General features: G+C 33.8%; 1 long non-coding RNA gene across 1 annotated transcript; it reads right to left on the bottom strand.

The window, feature by feature from the left end:
• Positions 1-877: 877 nt before the first annotated feature.
• Positions 878-12,254, bottom strand: LOC133202067 (uncharacterized). The gene is made up of 3 exons (XR_009723181.1): positions 12,092-12,254; positions 5,525-5,696; positions 878-1,400 (listed from the first exon to the last, which is right to left on the bottom strand). It is a non-coding gene; the product is annotated as an uncharacterized LOC133202067 (long non-coding RNA).
• Between the last annotated feature and the right edge of the window lie 463 nt (positions 12,255-12,717).

Here is a 12,717-nt window from a genome sequence, read left to right as displayed (position 1 = left end):
ACCTAGAAACTTTGTTCAAGGTCACTGCACATCGATTGACCAGTGGCATTCTGCGAGTGAAGTATGGAGATAAGAAGAGAGAAGATATGCTCCGGACAAGGATTTTTCATATAATTCTGCTATGACCTTAACCTTAGACCTAGAAACATGGTTCAAGGTCACTGCACACCCTTTACCCAAAGACACTCTGTGGGTGAAGTATGAGCCAGATTGGGCCAAGGAGATAGAAGATATGCTGTGGACAAGAGATCTCGGACGGACGGACAGACAGACTGATTACTATACGGCGCCCGCAGAGCGGAGCCCTAATTAATTAATAATGTCTGGCAACATGCAAGTAAAGAAATTCTGCTGAATATTTTAAAGAACTGTATATACTCCTTATTGATACTATAATTTCATGAACCTTTCTCCTTCCACACAGGCCAACATTGATATTCGTGAATGCATAAAGTAAACAATTCAAGACAGTGACATGTTTTATTCCATTCTTTGCATAGTTATTTTATGGTGAAAACATTTGTACATACATGACTGTATAAAGATAAGGAATTATTTTCACTGACTGATTTAAAAATTCTTTAAATTCTCAATATATGAAAAAAATATTCCTTTACAACTGTTTCTATCAAAGTGCTTAACATTAATGAACCTATTAAATGAATGCATTACTTACTGAATGATTATTTGATAAATTGCTCTATTTAACTTCTTTACTTATCTAGAGAAATATGCACTCTGATTTAACAAAAGTATATAAAGATTTATACACAACATAGTTTATATATATACCTTTCAAACACTAATTCCAAGACTTTCCCAAACTTTCTTCATCTTTAAATCAAGAAATCTTTTTATTTTATTTCTCATGCTCCAATACATAAGTGTATACCAGTACAACACAAATAACAGAGACAAAAATATTGTTGGACAATCTTTTTTTTTGTATATTGCTGCATTGTACTTTACACAGGTACAGTCCTTTTTCTTGCAATTTTAAGTATAATCATAAGCATTTAATGTCCAAACAATAAAAAGCTGTTTTGTTGGTGTTACACAAGATGTGATGTTTTTTAACATTGCCCTTGCTCTACATGTATACATGATGGAGGAATTGTGATACAGGGAACACAGTTGGAACAAAAGTCATGCATGAACATGCATTTAATATAATTATTAGGCAAGAAAATCCATTTCCAGATCTGTGTTGTCGTTGACAACTTGACATAATATTCGAAACTCTTTGAACTTCTTTTCTTTTAATCAATGTCTTCATTTTTTCTTCCTATATATTGATTTTAATTTTTTGATGGTAGTGCTTTGGGTGTTGTTATGTAAAGATAAATCGGAAATAGGCAGTCCTCTTTTTTCCCCTGTTGTTTGATGTTTTTAGGTAATATCTGAAAAGAAAGCATTGGTCATGAGCATTTAAAGAAATGTAGGAAATATCAGCAAAAAATACAACTAATTGCCAATTTTTGTAATTGCAGACCCCGCACCCGAGATGTAAATTGCATTTGGCAGTATTCTAAGTTTGTCAAATGGCACAGAGTATTTGTGAAATACCAACTACAAAATCATGATCTTAGTAGGCATTCAAATGATAAGCATATTAGAAACTTAAATATTATAAATCTCACAGAATGAAAAGACAACAAAGATGTCCATAGGACATGAATGCCCAGTCGCGGGTATATTAGTAATGCAACATTAAAAGAGCTATATAAATCCCCCCCCCCCTTAAATGTCATATTTTTAAAATTTCTTGAAATGTCCTGAATTGTATATATTGTATGAACTAGATGTGTCGAACGCCATGCACTTAATTTCTTAATTTTTTCTAAGTTCAAGAGAGATAACTTTGTCAAAAATCATCGGACCATGACCAAATTTGAACTTGACCTGTATTTTTTGGTAAAATACCTGCACATGCAATTTCAACCTTATATATACATCCCTACAAAAGTAAGAGAGTGGAAACTGAACATTTCTATTTTTTCTAAGTTCAAGAGGAATAACTCTGTCAAAAATCATCGGACCATAACCAAATTCGACCTTGACCTGCATTTATAAATATATCCATATGTCATATTTGCGTTGAATGTGTGCAACTGTTGCAGAGATAATGAATGGGAAGTGAATGATGATGGAATGATGGAACAGAGTAACACTATATTCCCCTGCCCATTTTATGGCGGGGGCAGAAAAATCAGAATTAACAAAAAATATCGTGGTTTCAAAGCAGGTCATTGGCAATTTTTGTTTCTAGGACACCACAGATTATTTAGATTTTGTGTTATTTAATATCAGAAAGAGGACAAAATGTACACAATTTGTTCAATTTTTACTCTAAAATTTAAAAAGCGCAAATCTGCTCCATAACAATATTAACATATTTCACTGATACAGTCCATTATCATTTTACAAAAGTTATGGAAAATTTGACTATAGGTCATCTTCCTGATGTCATATCTAACATATGATGTCATGGCTGATGAAAATATATCCCCCTGTTTTAGAACATAATTATGCATTTCTCTGTCAAAGTTTGATTTTGGGGGCAAATATCAATTGGTCATTATCAAATAGTAGTGTATGAATTTTGACTTTTACTCGACACTCAGGGCCAATGAGCAGTGAGGGATCTTTATAGTGCCAATGCCTGCCGTGACACGGGGCCTCAGTTTTTAAGGTCTCATCCAAAGGACCCACAACTTTCACTTCAAAGTGCTGATCGCATGGCAAAGGAACAGTTGCTACCCATTTTTTTATCGACTTAGGTCAGTCGCAGCCGAGATTCGAACTCACGACCTCCTGATCACGGAGCGAGCACTCTACTGATTGAGCTACTATGAACGGTCTTCAAAATTGAAATTGAAATCTAAAAAAAAGATATAGTTGATAAATTCTCACCAAATTCTGTTTAAGTGTATAAGCTTATGTAGAAATATCTTAAATGCTTTCATTCAAACTAAGCAAAATACAAATTTTAGAAAGTGAGGTCAAAGGAAAGGTTAAAGTAAAAAAAGGTTGATGCCCTTCAAAAGCTTACTTCATTTTGTATCAACATATGAAGTTTGATAACACTGTCCAGAATGGTTTCTTAAAAACTGAGCTAAATACTAATTTAAGAAAAGTGAAGTCAAGGTCGAAGGAAATGTCAAGGTAAAAAAAAATGTTGATGCAGTTGAATAGCTCTCATCAGTATGTATCAGCATATGAAGTTTGGTAAAAATATCTTGAATAGTTTCTTTAAAACTGAGCTAAACACTAATTTAAGAAAAGTAAGTCAAGGTCAAAGGAAAGGTCATGATCATGAAATGTTGATGCAGTTGAATATTTCTCCTCCGTGTGTATCAGCATATGAAGTTTGATAAAAAGATCCTGTCATAGTTTCTTTGAAACTGAACTTTAAACTGTTCTAAATACAAAGCATAACGGAAGGACAGAAAGACGGAAGATAGACATGACAAACTCTATATGTCCTAACCATATTCATGTATTCTGATGCAATGTATTTAAAGACTCATCTATAAATGTCTTTATAGTACTGATACATGTCCCCCAAAAATGGCTAACCAGTAATCTGAAATGAACTTTGCGATCTTGCTAAAAAAAATAATAATACAGTCAGGGTTTAACACTAAGGCACGTCAGACCAACTTGGTTAAATGAATGGTATGGTTGTGTGCAATGTATGTGAACTAGACCTTTTGGTCAGGTTGATAACTGTTAAATCCTTTTCAGTCTTTTGAATAAATATATACAAAATTGTAAAAAAAAATTTATCTTATTTGTACAAATGTAAGCACAACCTTTGCTCTGTATGTTGAAATCCCTTCATAACACAATTGTTATTTTTAGCAATAAAATTTTTTATAATATATATTTTTAGCTGTAGTAGACAAGTCTGGGTTGAAACGTATCAATTGATATGGTATAAATACTTACCAAGTAACACTTTCTGTATTTATTAATATTTAGGATAATCATTTTAGTAAAGTTTGTTGAATGTCTTTTAGGCTCATAATTTTCATGTCCCAATTAATGAACCAGACTCAAAATGGCTACTCTGTCAGAATCTTGACACGCATGAGAGATAGTTTCAAAAGTTACCAATTAAAATTAACAATTATAAGAAGTTTGGTCAGGGCAAGTGATTTTATGGTTAGTAATTCAAATTATGGAAGGTAGCCTGACATGTCTAGTACTTGTTAAAATAAATGTCAAGCCTGATACTCAAACCCCGTTATCTCGAACTATCCATAGAACTGTGGAAAAACTTGGAGATATCGGGAAGATTCAAGATGTTAAGGGCAGTGCTCCAAGTCACACTTCCTACCAGGTCGCTAAATGACGACCTAAACTTTTTTTGTCGCCATTTCAGAACTTCTGGTCGCAATCAACAAATATTTCACTCGCCATTGTGAAAACATTTTGTGAAAACACATTTACATGTAGCATATAGTAAAAGCAAGGAACAACACTCATTTATGTACCTACGATGTCTTTTTTAAAATTTATCAAAGATTACTTATTACTGTGACTTAATAATTTGCTAGGCTGAAGAAACCACTCATGAAATAGTAGTTCATAGAACCACCAGTATGGTTGTGCAATGAAGAACACAAGTGTTTTATCCTAGAATTAAAATTAATTCAAATGAAATTGTAGCAAGTTTGACTGATGCGTGCATAAGTTTGAACTATTCAGATCTGACTTCGTCAGCTGTTTGTTATGTTTATTTTATGAACCTATGTATTAAACAGTTGTTGTCCACATCACCAAAACATGATGATATTCAAGCTATATTAGCCAAATGCTCCATTAACAAGATCAGGTTTTAAAAAGAGTATAACATTTTGACAGCCGTTCTGTTGACTGTACAGCATGCTGGCATATCATTACGTAATCTCAGTCTTTGTGACGCTTAACAAAGTTTAGGAATGTCCTCAAACATTTTCTTGACAGAGAAGCTTGGGAAAAAAGTAATCTTGATCCCAATCATAAAAATTGACAATCGCCAGCCCAAATTTTCTCAGTCGCAATAATGCGAGTTAGTTTTAATTTCCAGTCGCAAATTTAAATTTTTGGTCGCAAATGCGACCATTTTAGTCGCAACTTGGAGCACTGAAGGGTAAAATACTTATTAAATATAATAAAAGATAGGGACTTAAAAATTACTGACATATCCACTGTACTCGAGATATCAGTATTCAAAATACCTATGTTTAACTGCAAAATCATGTATTCTGTAAATCAACTATTATTCCCGACAATTTTTATTCAGGATTCTTTACTCTGAAATCCATCTGCAACAGTAAGCATTAATTTTTCCAGTGAAGGAAACATTCTACCATAATACAATAGCTGTCACAACTTATGATTGGTTTGTGATGAGAAATATTTCTAAGTAATGAAGGTTGCAAAAATTGCAGATCTTTCTTGCAGGCAAGTTAAAGTTGATTTACAGTATATCATGTTTATATACTGAACTTTACAGGGTATAATAATCAAATCTTACCATTCAAAGTAATTTAATGTTTCCCTAAGTATGACATCTTCTTTCATCAACTGCCATCAGAAGTTCGAATACTTAAGCCAGTTCCAATGTCCTCCTTTGCAAACCCTGGTATTCCATGTGAACTGACATTGGGTCTCCATCTGATTCTTTTCCACTCCAATTCTCCCCATATCTTCAAAGAGAAAAAGAAGTCAACTCTACCTAAGATCAATAGCTTCCTTAAGCTGAAGTCTTCTTAAATAAAAGATGATCTAAAAGAGGTTTAATATACAACAATGCTCACTTGAGCCATTTCAGCTCTGCTGTTCTTCAGAAACTTTTTTATCTCCATGAAAAATTGTGACCTCATAATGTGACCTAACCTAGCTCCAATAATACTGCATCTTTGCTTGCTTTGTAACATACAAATTAATAATTAACAAGCACTCTGAGAGTATTGCATTAGCAATACTAGTCCCCTACCGCCAAGTGTAATCTGGTTCCCGTTAAGAATTGAAAATGCCATAATTCCGTCAAAAATCAATGAAGCGGGACGAAATGCAAATTTGATCCACAACTTATCAAGGTAAAGTCACATAACAAAAATCAGCTCAATATCTGAAAGCGTTTAGAAGAAAATTGCGGAAAACCCTTAAAAATTGAAAAGGCCGTAATTCCGTCAAAATCAATGAAGCGGAACGAAATGCAAACTGATCTGTAACACATCAAGATACACTCACATACCAAAAATCACTCAATATCCGCAAGCGTTTAGGAAAAAAGTACGGAAAACCAAGTGGGACAGACAGACAGAGGGACAGACAGACGGACAGACTCAGAGGAAACCTAAAACCTATAGTCCCCTCCGGTTGCACCGGTAGGGGACCAATTACTAAAAAAAAATTGCGGGGGGGGGGGGGGACTACTTTAACACTTTCCACCACCATACATCCAATACATGTTTTTAAACCCAGAAAGACCAGCAGGGGGAACAACGTAAACATGTGGCATATTTCTCTCTTATAATGTACAGTGGGGTGTTTTTTGTGTGGAACGATTATTTTAGGGTTTTACAGATTTATTCCTATGGTACACCTGATAAATAAGTGTAATAAATATAATTTCTGAAAAAAAAGTCCAAGTCCTAAGGGAGGGGGGGGGTCCTATCCATAAGTACCTGTGCTGCTGACTTGTGGGGAATAATTTTCACTTTTTAGCCCTGTTGACTTGTGGGGAATATTTATCACTATTGACTTATGGGGAATATTTATCACTATTTATCATTGTTGACATGTGGGGAATATTTATCACTGTGGGCTTGTGGGGAATATTTATTATCATTGTTGACTTGTGGGGAATATTTATCATTTTTGACTCATGAGGAATATTTATCACTGTCTACTGGCTTTTGGAGAAATGCATTATTTTACTTAACATTTACATTAAAAAGTGTAATAAATATGATTTCTGAAAAAAGTCCAAGTCCTAAGGGAGGGGGGGGTCCTATCCATAAGTACCTGTGCTGCTGACTTGTGGGGAATAATTTTCACTTTTTAGTCCTGTTGACTTGTGGGGAATATTTATCACTATTGACTTATGGGGAATATTTATCACTATTTATCATTGTTGACATGTGGGGAATATTTATCACTGTGGGCTTGTGGGGAATATTTATTATCATTGTTGACTTGTGGGGAATATTTATCATTTTTGACTCGTGAGGAATATTTATCACTGTCTACTGGCTTTTGGAGAAATGCATTATTTTACTTAACATTTACATTAAAAATACAAATTATTTTTTCAATAAATATCTACCAAATCTAAATTTAAAGAATCAATCATCAAATAAATGTACTGAAACTAAATAATGTTCATAAGTCCTCTAAATCAAAGCACATTAAACATGTTTGATATGCTGCATATAGAGTTCCCTTAACTAGATTTTAATTTTTTCTTGCATAAAACTGTTTTCAATTCAGAGCTTATAAGTCAGTCTATGCGAAAGTTTTTTGGACCACACTGGACATTCAGTCCTGTGTAATTTTTAATTAATGCAATGAATACAAAGGAAAAACCTCTTAAGTATAGGCCCAACAGCTTTTCTTTTACCAGGGATCGCTCCCACATAATTCTGTAGACAGTCCATGTGTCTTAATGATGTTTATTTATGCATTTGGAATTGTATATTTTCTACTTATAAAAAAAAACATTGAAATGACTGCGTCGAAATAGTTAAGCTCAAAACCAAACTCTGAGACATCAGACATTCCGGTCCGGTGTAAAAATAACACATCAGGCCAGAGGCACTGTATCCAGGGATAGACATTAACTTTCAGATTCACTTGCCCTTTGGGCAAGTGATCTCAAACTTTGACTTGTCTCAATGCAAAACTTGGTTGCCCAAAATTAGGAAAGAACTTAATAAGCAAAAAATTAATTTCTGTAAACGTTATGATAAGAAAAAATGTGATCAAATATCAGTATATATACCAGTCAGTGAAAAAAAATGATGCTGCATTTGTACATAAATGTATACAACTGTACTTGTAAATTTAACCTTCTAACACACACTGCCATGCAGCAATAACCATTTCCTTTTAATTTCCTTATACATGTAATAAAATTCATATTTTAAAAAAATTATTTTCGGTAGGATCCTTTTGTGAATCGTGATTTTCAGAGATAACTCTGAAGCAACGCTAAAAGAAGATACATGTAGTTGCTACGAAACATACATCTTATCTTGATCAGGATACATTATGTTACGCTGTACATATATTCTGTGCGTGAATAAATAATCTAATTTCCTAATAAGAAGTTAACAAAATATTGTTAGACGTAGAGCGTATTTACTACAAAGGAAAATAACGAACCTGATTTTAAAATGAATGGTATAATCCAGAAACGCTACCAAGGAAACATTGTCAATCAGGTGCGTGGCAGAAATCAAGTGTTCAATTTATTGTTTTATTAATAAATTAATGTAATCTAAATAAATATGTGCATTTGCATGAACAAAATCACTTGCTCGATTGGACAAGTACTTTGACAATTTCACTTGCCCAAACTGAGAATTTACTTGTCTCAGGCAATTGGACAACCATTAATGTCGATCCCTGGCACCAATTGATTACTCTCAATTATAATCAATCATTTATTAGTACATATTGTAAAATTTTCTGATAATTCAATATTTATCAACATGGTTATATCTTCACAAAGAATTTTGGCTGAAGTAAGTCGGAGGTTAGAGTGATCTGTTCTGAATGAATCATGGTAATATTGTTACCCTCATCATTAACAACATATTTTGCAATGGGTAACATCATATCAATAGTGCTTATTTTTTAGGGTAAAACAAGAGGCCCCTGGACCACAATGCTAACCTGAGTAACTTTGGCCCCGCTGTTCTTCATCTGATTTCCCCCTTGTAATACCTATTGTGGCCCCGCCCTACCCCAAGGGGTCATGATTTGAACAATTTAGAATCTTCCACATTAGTTTCAGCTTTTTGGTTCTTGAAAATAAGATTTTTAAAGATATTTTCTACATATTTCAATGTAAAACTTGGATTCCCTATTGTGGCCTCGCCCTATCCTAGGGGTCATGATTTGTATAATTTAGAATCTACACTACCCAAGGATGCTTCCACATAAGTTTCAGCTTTTCTGGCAAAGTGGTTCTTGAGAAGAAGATTTTCAAAGATATTTTCTACATATTTCAATGTAAAAATTGGATTCCCTATTGTGACCCCGCCCTACCCCCAGGGGTCATGATTTGAAGAATTTAGAATCTACCCTACCCCAGGATGCTTCCACATAAGTTTCGGCTTTTCTGGTTGAGTCGTTCTTGAGAAGAAGATTTTTTACTGACCCCACCCTATTTTTGTCTTTTCTTGATTATCTCCCCTTGAAAGGGGGCTTGGCCCTTTATCCTTATAATTTAAACTCCCCTTCACTCAAGAATGCTTTGTACCAATTTTGGTTAAAATTGGCCCAGTGGTTCTTGAGAAGAAGTTGAAAATATGAAAAGTTTACAGACTGATGGATAGACAGCTAGAGGGATGACGGACAATGGGTGATCAGAAAAGCTCACTTGAGCTTTCAGCTCAGGTGAGCTTAAATGACAAACTGAGAGAAAAATATTTTCAACTGATGCATCAGTATGTACACTACAGTGTATTATACAGCTGAATGTCTGATTGATAAATAAAACAAAAAAATTCTACATCAGAATTAATTTAAAAAGGCATTTAAACACTCTGCATAGGTTTTTTATGCCAGTCCTATACCCCAAGGGATCATGATTGAAAAAAAAAAAAAAAAAAAAAAAACTTGAGTCTACCTGAAGATGCAACCATATGTATGAATATGACTAACCAAGGTTTTATTTTTCTTGAACAGTTAATTTTTATTTAAAGATTTTTCCTATGTTTTTCTATGTAAAACTTTGATCCAAAATTGTGGCCCCACTCAACCATTACACCTGGGGTTCATGATTTGAACAAACTTAAATCTGTGGCAGTGCTACTTGAGGATGCTCCCATATGAATATGACTACCCATGGTTTTGCTGTTCTCGAGAAGACGTTTAAAGATCTTTAGCTATATATTCCTCTGTAAAACTTTCATTTCCCATTGTGGTCCAGCTCTACAAAGGGGTCATGATTTGAGCAAAACTAAATCTAAGGGCAAGAGAAAGAAAAACCCCTGACCCTAGGGCCATGAAATTCATAATTTTGGAACTCAGGAAGAGGCACTTTGCTCATTTAAAGACAGACGATACGTTCCTCAATAATGCATAATTTTTTCTAAGATTTTGTCATTGAAATATTGCTACTTTAACATGTTTACTCGCAAAAAATTAAGGTACCTTACCAGGCATTTGTGCAAGATACCAGAGGATGTTTTTCCTATAAAGTCCTTTTGGAAAAAACTCAATTAGCCAATAACACATATTTTGGTCTTTCATTTTTTAAAGACAATTAGAAATCCGTTTAGAAATCAAAAGGTTATTAAAATTTTGAATATTTTCCACATAATTCGAAGGAATACCAAAACAGATATTTGAGGAATGTATCGTCTGACCTTAATAGTCTGTCTGTTTAATACCCAGGAGAAGAAAAGATTTTCAAAAATATTAAGGAATTTTCACTATATAAATTCAATAGACAACTCCATCTTCAAACATAAGAGCTGCTGACCCTGGAGCTACAAATTTCACAAATCTGGAAGAGGTACCCTTGATTAATATAACCATGGGCTCAGTTTATCTGCTTCATACCCAGAAGCAACTTGAAGAAAGATTTTCAAAAAATTAATGCATTTTCACTGTGTATTCAATAGAACCATGCCTTAGCACCAGAATCCCGAACCAAGTGGCCATGATATTCACAATTTTGAAAGAGACACTGTTACTTATCATAACTACGTACTAAGATTGGTATAAATCTGATGCACATGATCAAAGAAGGAAGAGAAATAATGCATTTTCACTATATAACCAATAGGGCCCTGCCCTAACACCAAAACTAATGACCCCTTGGGGAATAAAATTCAAAATTATGGAAAAGGCAACTTTATTCATCATAACCATGAACTTCGTATTATTTTCAACACTCAGGAGCAGAAAAGAAATTTTCAAAGAAATAATGCATTTTCAATATACCTGTATTATCCATAGACCACACCCTCCAACCTCTCATCCAGGGGCTATGAAATTCACAATTTTCAAAGAAGCACCCTTGCTCATTATAACCTGCACTTAGTTTTTTCCCCTTGATAATCAGAGACAGAGAAGAAGATTCCCAAAGAATTAATGCATTTTCACTATAATTATCACTAAAGCCCCATCCTAACACCACAACCCAAGGGCCATGAAATTAATAATTTTGGAAGAGGTGCTCATCATAACTTTGTACTTAGTTTGTTTGCTTCATATCCAGGAGCAGAGAAGAATATTTTCAAAGAAATAATGCATTTTTACCATATTTAATCAATGGAGCTCCACCCTTACACCGGAACCCCTGACCTTGGGGCAATGAATTTCAAAATTTTGACAGAGGGCTTAATGCTTATTCAACCATAGCAGCAATTTAACTGCTTAATTTCCAGTAGTAAAAAAAAGAGAAGATTTTAAAAGATTGAAATAATTTTAATAAGTTTAGCCCTATCCCTCAGGCCAAAGGGAGGGGGGGGGGTGGCAGATATAATGAAATTCACAATTTTTATTCCCCTTCATCATATTAGATATTGGTTGAAATTGGTTCATCAGTTCCAGAGAAGAAGCTAAAAATATTCAAATGTTAAAGAAGGATGGACAAAAGCAGATAGCAAATAGGTCAGTGAGTGACTTAGGTTTTCATTTGAAAAAAAGGGCTAAAATTAGCACAGAGTTAATTGGAGTTTCCTTTCAAGTAAGATCGATTGAAAACAAAAAAAGTGCATTTCAAAGACTGAATAACCATAAGGTCAGCAAATGAAGTCAGTGAATGTTTTTTTTTTATGGTAATGGAAGCATAGATTTCAAAATGAGAACTTAAATGATAATTGTTTACTTATGATCTATTACTGTAATCTTGACTTACCAAAGCCTTCTGTCACCATACAGAAATCCAGACAGAATGCATTCAGTTATATACTTGTATCCTCCAATTCCATGCAGAGTTGTCTGTTTACACATCTGCCTCTCAGTCTCCAACATTTTCAAGAATAAAGTCACCTTAAGTTTGCTCTTGTTGTGAAAACTCCAAAATCTGCAATAATAGTTTTGATCTGCATTACACAATTTAATTGAATTTTTTTCATCAGTATATGTGTATATTTTTACCCATGATTACAAGAAAAGTCTACATCACTCAACACCTGATTTTTTACCCCAATAGCAAATATAATTTGTTAGTGCTCTCAATACAACTGACCTTGTCTCGACACACAAGAACAGTTAAGAAATAAAATATAATATGTAATCTTTGCATCAACTTAGATAGTTTTAAAATACATTTTGCTTTATCTGGAGGGGCGAGATCAAGTCCGACATCTGGGATTGAATCATTAATCTTTTTTGTACTGTTTAAACTTTTCACATTTTTTAAAAAAAATACATGTACTGGTATAATTTAAAGATTGTGACCCCTTGAACTTTTGAGATTTCAACCTTTTCTAAAAAAAAAAAATTTGAAATATTGTTCATGTCGATAACAAATAAAGTTGC

Source organism: Saccostrea echinata, unplaced genomic scaffold, assembly GCF_033153115.1.
Source record: "Saccostrea echinata isolate AGI-Se365-2 ecotype Australia unplaced genomic scaffold, CSIRO_AGI_Sech_v1 ptg000046l, whole genome shotgun sequence".
Lineage (NCBI taxonomy): Eukaryota > Metazoa > Mollusca > Bivalvia > Ostreida > Ostreidae > Saccostrea > Saccostrea echinata.
Note: the sequence above shows the minus strand (reverse complement) of the source record. Positions and strands in the feature narration are given on the sequence as shown.